Source organism: Daktulosphaira vitifoliae, unplaced genomic scaffold (genome assembly GCF_025091365.1).
Source record: "Daktulosphaira vitifoliae isolate Bord-2020 unplaced genomic scaffold, ASM2509136v1 Scaffold_1, whole genome shotgun sequence".
Taxonomy (NCBI): domain Eukaryota; kingdom Metazoa; phylum Arthropoda; class Insecta; order Hemiptera; family Phylloxeridae; genus Daktulosphaira; species Daktulosphaira vitifoliae.
This window is the reverse complement of record NW_026099572.1, coordinates 43,314,662-43,322,190: the sequence shown is the minus strand read 5'-3', so window position 1 is coordinate 43,322,190 and position 7,529 is coordinate 43,314,662. Positions and strand designations below refer to the sequence as shown.

Below are 7,529 nucleotides of genomic sequence, written 5' to 3'. Positions count from 1 at the left end.
TTCTAAAAAAAATGATTGTTTTTTCTCCTGAATTAACAATTGATTTTTACAAATATAATCAAATTTTATAATACACTCAATTGAGTAAATCTTTTTAACAACTTTGTTTTGATTGGTACATTTAGTTAAAGTAAATCATTAAAATTAATTAAGTTCTCAATATTTCAATTATAGAATCTTTTCAACAAACAACAAAAGTTCCTAGGAAATTATTACTATTACTTCTATTTAAGTTATCTATTACCATAAAAATGCAAAAAAATATTGAGCTTTTCTGATAAATTTACAATAAATAGTAATTATAAAACTTTCTGACTACATATTGATCTTAACGATACAATTTTTTTAATTGTCATAAAATTTTCTATTTAATTATGTCAATGTCAAACTTACCAATTGAGCTAAAAGTTATGGTAAAATAAATTTTTTTTTTTATTATAAACATTTACAACAATCAACTTTAAGCGATTTGAGAAGATTTGCATCGAAGCGTTTCTTATGATAGTGATTTTAATCACTGTCAGATATCATCTATACTTGTCCCATCTATGCCTCGTCCACACTGTGCCTCGACCCCACTGTGCTACCGTTTTTTTAAATTAGTTAAGTTAAAAAAAAAATTTAACTTATCTTGTTAAATTTATAATTTGTTAACTTTTAACTGCTAATTTATCGACATTGATCATACTTAACTTAACTTGAGTTAATTATTTCCATTACCTTGCCCATCTTTGCATATTTCTATTAACTTATAAGTTAAATAATACAAAAAAATATTAGGTAATTATGAAATTATTTTTTTTTTAAGAGGGAATAATATATAATATTCGGAAAAATAAAAAGGAATAAAACAAAAAATATTCAATTTTAATAATAATTTATAAAGAAAAAATATAACATATAATTACTATATAGATATTATGTATCTCTGAAATATTATAAATTCTTACAATATTAAATCTTTAAATATTTAAAGTAAACACTATGGGTACTTAAAACAAATAATTAAACCTACTATAATATTATATATTAATTTGGAAATTTGAATCAAAATAATTATAACAATACAAAATTATAATTGCAATATTAAAAGGGGTGTATTATTTTGGACAAAATAAGTGGAGGGAGAAGAGTATCAGCGCTTCACTTGCGAAGTATCTCCAATAACTAAACACTTATATTAATTTTATATAAAAAAAAAACTTTTTTAATGAATGGCTTTGGAAGTTTTATTTTTTTTATATCTAATTTTAACATATATAAAATATATGTCTTTAATATCTTTGCTAGTCTGTAGGCTTTGTTTTATCTGTTAAAAAACAACTCACTTCACAGTCAAGTTATTGCATATAAAAAATCATCAAAACGTTTAATTAAAAATCCAGTGATAACTGATAACACAAGATTGGACTATCTATGATATATTTCAAAATATATTTTTCTTATCAAATACAAATTTTTATTATGTTTCATAGATACATTTAAATGAACCGTTATGGCTCAGTTAAATATGAGTATAGTCCTGATTTCTACTGTAAATTTAGACTGGGATAAAATTTTTTCTAGTTTTCATTGCATAAGTAAATATGTTTGTTTGGAAGTTTGGGTAAAGACAGCATTATACAGGGTGTTCAGTGTTTTAAATGTTTGTCTCCCTAATTTCTTTACATTGTTTATTTAATTAAAAGATAATTTAGGGGACTTATTCATATTTAAGATAAATGGGGATAGATAGCGAATTGAGTATTTCTCAAAATCAAACGTATACAAGGTGTGTAAAGAAAGTAATGAGATTGACTTTTTATAATTTTTTTATTGAATTGAAATGCCTATTTAACATTATCTAATACAAAGTAATTGCTTAGGGAATCTACACAGCGCTGGATGTTTCCATTGTTCGTAGCAATTTTGTATCTCAGTTATTGGAATAGCTTTCAGTTGGTCAAGTCACGGATATTATATCCTACATATTCTCTATTATATTAATGTACCTTTTTGGGACTCATTTTCTCATTAATGCCCGCTTTAAAACCTCTCTGGGTACTCTATCATACGCTTTCTCCAAATCTATAAATACCATACACAGTTTTTTCTTCTTTTCGCTCTACTTTTCTATTAGCTGTCTCACACAAAAATCTAGCTCAAAAAAACTGACTAGATATTAAAGTAAATAGTACTCTTTATATTTCTCTTGGAAATTTTAATTTTATCCCCAGAAGTCAAGAAAAATCGTAGAACCATAACCTCGTCATCTTATCCCGCATTACCTTTAGCAGACTTCACCGTTTACATCAATTTTTATGATAATTCTCATAATTTCATAATCATAAATCAATTGATAAGCGTTTTCCTAAATTATGGTAATGTAAAACAAGTCGATCTTCACAGTTTTAATCGTACACTCCTTAATTTTATTCTTAAAATTAATTAACAATATCAATAATAGCACATCTACATGGTATTGTATGTATTTTAAATGTAGATAACAACTGTTAAAGTTTTAAAATTCTAAATAAAATTTAGAATTTCCAATCGGCCAAAAGTTAAAAAAAATTGTGAATTATTTTTACTATTTTTTATAACTTATTCTTTATTCTTTTTTTTCTATTTGACCAACGTTTATATAAAATAAGAAGTACCTAGGAAATTTTTACAAAAAATAAATTACATAAGTTTTAGTGTAGTACATATTTAATAAATTCAGGTTTTTCAGAACATGTTAAAAAATATTATTCTTTAACACCTGTTAAGTGTGATAAGACAAGTAGTATGACTTGGATGAAAAATTCAATGAGCTCCTTTAATTAATAAATCAACCTAAATTATTATAGATGTACTATACTAATAGTATTATGTAGCTTTACTTATTATATTTTATAACGTAACCATGATTTAATTTTGGGTAATGTTCCTATTAAATTTATTTATTTAAAACACGAACTATACATTACTTTAAATTATTACATAATACAAAAATCATAAAATCATAACAAGCTATCACGAATGCACATTACCTACATTTTACATGTAAACATCGACTACCTCAAAATTAAAAATATTCTATCTAATTTCTATTACAGATGTTAATCTGTATTTTGTAACAATTTTACGAAGACTTTATTGTTAAAATCGATACAAGTACTCTGATATCCAAAATATTATTATTTTTTTAATCCATAGTCACAAGTAGTGTTTTAATTTTTCCCATATTAGTTTTATAGAACAACAAAATATTTTCAATCCGCTCGACATAACGTACGCTATCATATTTCAATATTTTTATCAATAAACTAGGAAACATTCAAAAAAGATGACAGAGAGTTATATTTCCATTGAATATGTTCTATACATAATGCGTTAAAACAATTTTTTTTATCAATCTTTTACAATAAATGAAATAAATAATAAATTTATTTGCACAACATTTTACTTAAATACATATTACATTGTTGTTATTATGAAATTTATGCAATAAAATAGTTTTTTAAAGAATTTTGTTGAATACCTTTACCTAATTAGCCCCTTGATTAATTTAAATGAATAGTCAATTGCTTTGTTTGCATGACAAGTTATATTAATTTTTAATAAAATAAGAATCAATTATTTCACTGCAATTTTTATAATAAAATATTTCTACTATATCATTACAAATAGAAATGGAAATAGAAAATGTAACAAGTACACTATAACTCATCAAAAATTAAAAATAATTCTTTTAAAGAATAAATATGTTGTAAGTACGAAAAGTATATGAAAATATAAATAATATTTTTCAATAGGTTTAATTTCAATACAAACACATTATGTTTTCACATCCTATTGTGATAAAATAATTTTAAAAAATAGACTAGTACTAATATAATATACCACGTTAACATGTAATTCTAGCGACCTAGTTTTATTTTGATAACTTCATATAATTTTTCATAAAAAAATTAGTGATATACAAAAGAGAATGATTTTACTCATTCAATAAATAAAAAATTATTGCAAAATTAACATGGATTGCCAATTGAGTAAAAAAATCTAATGTATGATTGTAATGAATGTTTATTATTAAAATCTGGTTTATGTTAAACTGAATAACCACTCGCTTAAAAATACAACATATACTAACGCTTTTGTTACATATGAATTGACAAGTGTTAATAATCTCGTTAACAAACAACATTATAAAAACATAAAATGTATGATAGCTAAAATATTTTTTTTCTAATAACCTTTGAACTAATTTTTTTTTAAATAATTTATATAGGTAAATAATTTTTAAACCTTATAAAAAATGTATGAAACATTTTTATGGTTTCACCTGAACTTGTAAGATAAAAAATTGAATGAATATTTCTTAAGTTGGTATATTTCTATTTATTATTTTCTTGTAAATGCGATAATAATTTAGCTCTAAAACATTAAAAAATGGCTAATAATGTTATATGAATATTTACTTCGATATCAGAAATAACTAAATTAATACAAACGTACAATTAATTCATAACTAATTGTACTATAATATTTACTAAATTTAAAATAAGTTATTATACATAATGTTCTATGTTATTATATTAAATTATTTCGTTTAATATAAGAGTCTATTATGTAAGTAGTATTTTGTATAAAATAACTTACAGACAAAATAAGTTTACTTACAATCGTTGTTTTAATTAATGCATTTCATAAATGTTTACTTGGTCATGATTACGTTTTAAAAATAAATACAATAATAATTTATCACTTATAAATATCTAAAATTGAATTTTGAAATAACTCACAGAAGGTAAAAAGGATTTTTGTAGAGAATCGTGTAACATAAGGCCTTATCGGATTACTATTCCGTCTAGACTCAGAATTTCATTGACAACTCATGTTCACAATTACTATTTTATCAATTCCAAGTGTTATTAGCGCTAATGTCTGCACAAATTCACAATAATACATATAATTATTTTTCCTTGTTATTAATCTCATTCGCATTAATATATTAGTAAACACAAAATGTATCTCAAATTATGTAAACATTTTAAAAAGAAAATCATGGAGGACTGATGGAATATATCTTGTTATTATTGCTTAGGGTATTACTACTTTATCTAAATTCTTTAAGGGTATTTTGAATGAAAATAATATTATATTTTATTAATATTAACATTACTTTTCATTATGATGGTTTACCCATTTCCAAATCGAGTTCCAGTCAATTTTGGCCAATCCTTGGTTCAGTAATACTAAATAAAGATGTATTTATCTAGAATTTATAACTTTTACACAATCAAAATTCCTTTTTTTTGCTGTATCTCAAGTGTCTCCCAGTGGAATACAAGCACCTGGTTTGTTTAGGTGTAGTAAAGAAATTATATACGTTGTGGTTTGCGGGTCCTTTAATAGTTCGTATACGAAAAAGAATTGTACAGCAAATATCAGATATATTGGTAAATCAATTTAGCATAAATGTGTCATCTGAATTTCAACTATTTTGACTATTTTTTAATAAATGAAATAGATTTAAAAGTTTTCTTATTATAAATAATATTTACACAATCTTACGCATCATAAATAATTTTCTTGAATTTTATGTCTTGATGTATAAATATTTTTAAAGAAAAAATTTTAATTTAGTCCTTTTCAAGTTTTTAGTTTTTACCTTAGCTGAATTGTGTAATTTAATGTGTATTATTAACAAATTAAAATAAAATTGTCTTGATTTTTAAGATGTATAATTTAAAGATATATATAAAATATTTCCTAGGAATCCTCAAAGGGAATCTTAAGTAGAATGAAAATGAAAGTATAGAAGAACTCCTTAAACTATCCATAAGAGGAATCCTATCAACAATTTAAATGGGATTTGTAAGAATTCTTTCTTGTGTTCATAAGATGGGAATACCGTACTTTTAACACGTATAGAAATCTAAAGGGCTTGATGCAATACTTTTCAATAAAAAAAGAAAAATGACATATTTAACCTATTTTTTTAATCCTTTAAAGTTGATTTTTGTAAAAGTTTATAGTAAAAAAAATTAATTTATTACCATAACTTTTAGCTAAATTTGCAAGTTTGAAATTACACATCATTAAATAAGAAATTTTATAATAACTATTTATAGTAAACTTATCAGAAAAGCTCGATTTTTTTTTTGCATTTTTATCGTAATAGATAACTTAAATAGAAGTAATAGTAATCATTTCCTAATATCTTTTGGTGTTTAAAAAGATTCTACAATTGAAATATGAACTGAATTAATTTTAATAATTTACTTTAACTAATATAACTAATCAAAAAAAAGTTGTTAAAAAGATCTAAAAATCCATTGTTAATTCAGTAGAAACTAACAATCATTTTTTTAAGAAATGATTTATATAGCAACATGTTACCAAAATATTTGGAATATTATAGTCTAATTGTAGCACACACAAATAGAGTAAAAAAATTATTAAATTACGAAGCAAAATGATTTAATTTTGAAATTGAAACTTATCATATTGAACTTGATTCGTCAATAAATACTTTGAAAACATAAACGAATGATTTTATTTATTTGTATGGACAACATGGAGAACGTGGGATAAGTAACTATTTAATTGATAAATTAAAATTTTGTTTCAATTTTTGAAGGTAATATTTTCAACTAGACACAAATTATAATCATTTGACGTATCGTTGAAAAAAGTAGGTCAAGTTAGAGCAGAGAAAATAAATGATAGTCACAAAAAAAATACCCTCTCAGCTTTGTATCAAATCTATAACCTAAAATATAGTAAAATAATTTTAATATGAATAAGAAATTTCTTCTTGAAATTTGATCAAAATCAAATGAGTGGAAAATTTATTCTAACTTAAAAAGAATTGAAAAAAATTCTTTGCCATAAATGGGTTGAAACCTTGTACCCCAAGCGCGTAAGGCACAAATTTTATTGACTTAGCAACCGTATGTGCATTTCCGTCGCGACGCGTCAATTGAAAAAAATGACAATTTAAGCTAATTCGAATTTCAATGTTATTTTTCTCTTCTTAAAAAAAGCAAAAAAAATTTAAAAAGTTTAACTTTCTATGCTATATCAATTTGATTTATATAATATTTATGAAAATCAGTGTACTCCCCTTGTCAGGTATTTTAAAATAAAATAAAATACAAAATCCAGAATTTTAACACAAAAATACCATATTTTTAAATACGGTAGTGGTTTTCACCACGAAGACAAATCCAGAGATCAAATTTTGTTCTAAAAAGTAATATTTTCATATTACATAAGCTTTAATTTAAGGTATATGTAAAAGTGTCAGTATTTCCGGAACACATTCCAAAATCAAAATGAAAATGTTCTAGTTTCAATACACATGTTTAAAGTTTTGACCCTCTTTGTATAAAGGAATATAATCCTATTTAAAAAAACCCAGCACAGTGGGGTCGCGGCATAGTGGGGATGTTGCATAGTTGGGTCCAGTATAGATTTAATCTGACAGTGATTAAAATCACTATCATAAGAAACGCTTCGATGCAAATCAGTAGATAGTGTTTAATTCTAAGAAATTG

At 23.6% G+C, this 7,529-nt stretch overlaps 1 protein-coding gene across 3 annotated transcripts in view; it reads right to left on the bottom strand.

Moving 5' to 3' along the window:
* Positions 1–4,892, bottom strand: part of LOC126895401 (uncharacterized) — a 14,553-nt gene extending 9,661 nt beyond the window's left edge. Inside the window, exon 1 of one of the 3 annotated variants that reach the window (XM_050667225.1) lies at positions 4,770–4,892. The gene's annotated coding sequence lies outside the window, so the exon portion shown is untranslated. Of the gene's footprint in view, positions 1–4,626 lie in introns of all 3 variants that reach the window. The other 2 variants (XM_050667223.1, XM_050667224.1) reach the window with 2 other exon arrangements.
* Between the last annotated feature and the right edge of the window lie 2,637 nt (positions 4,893–7,529).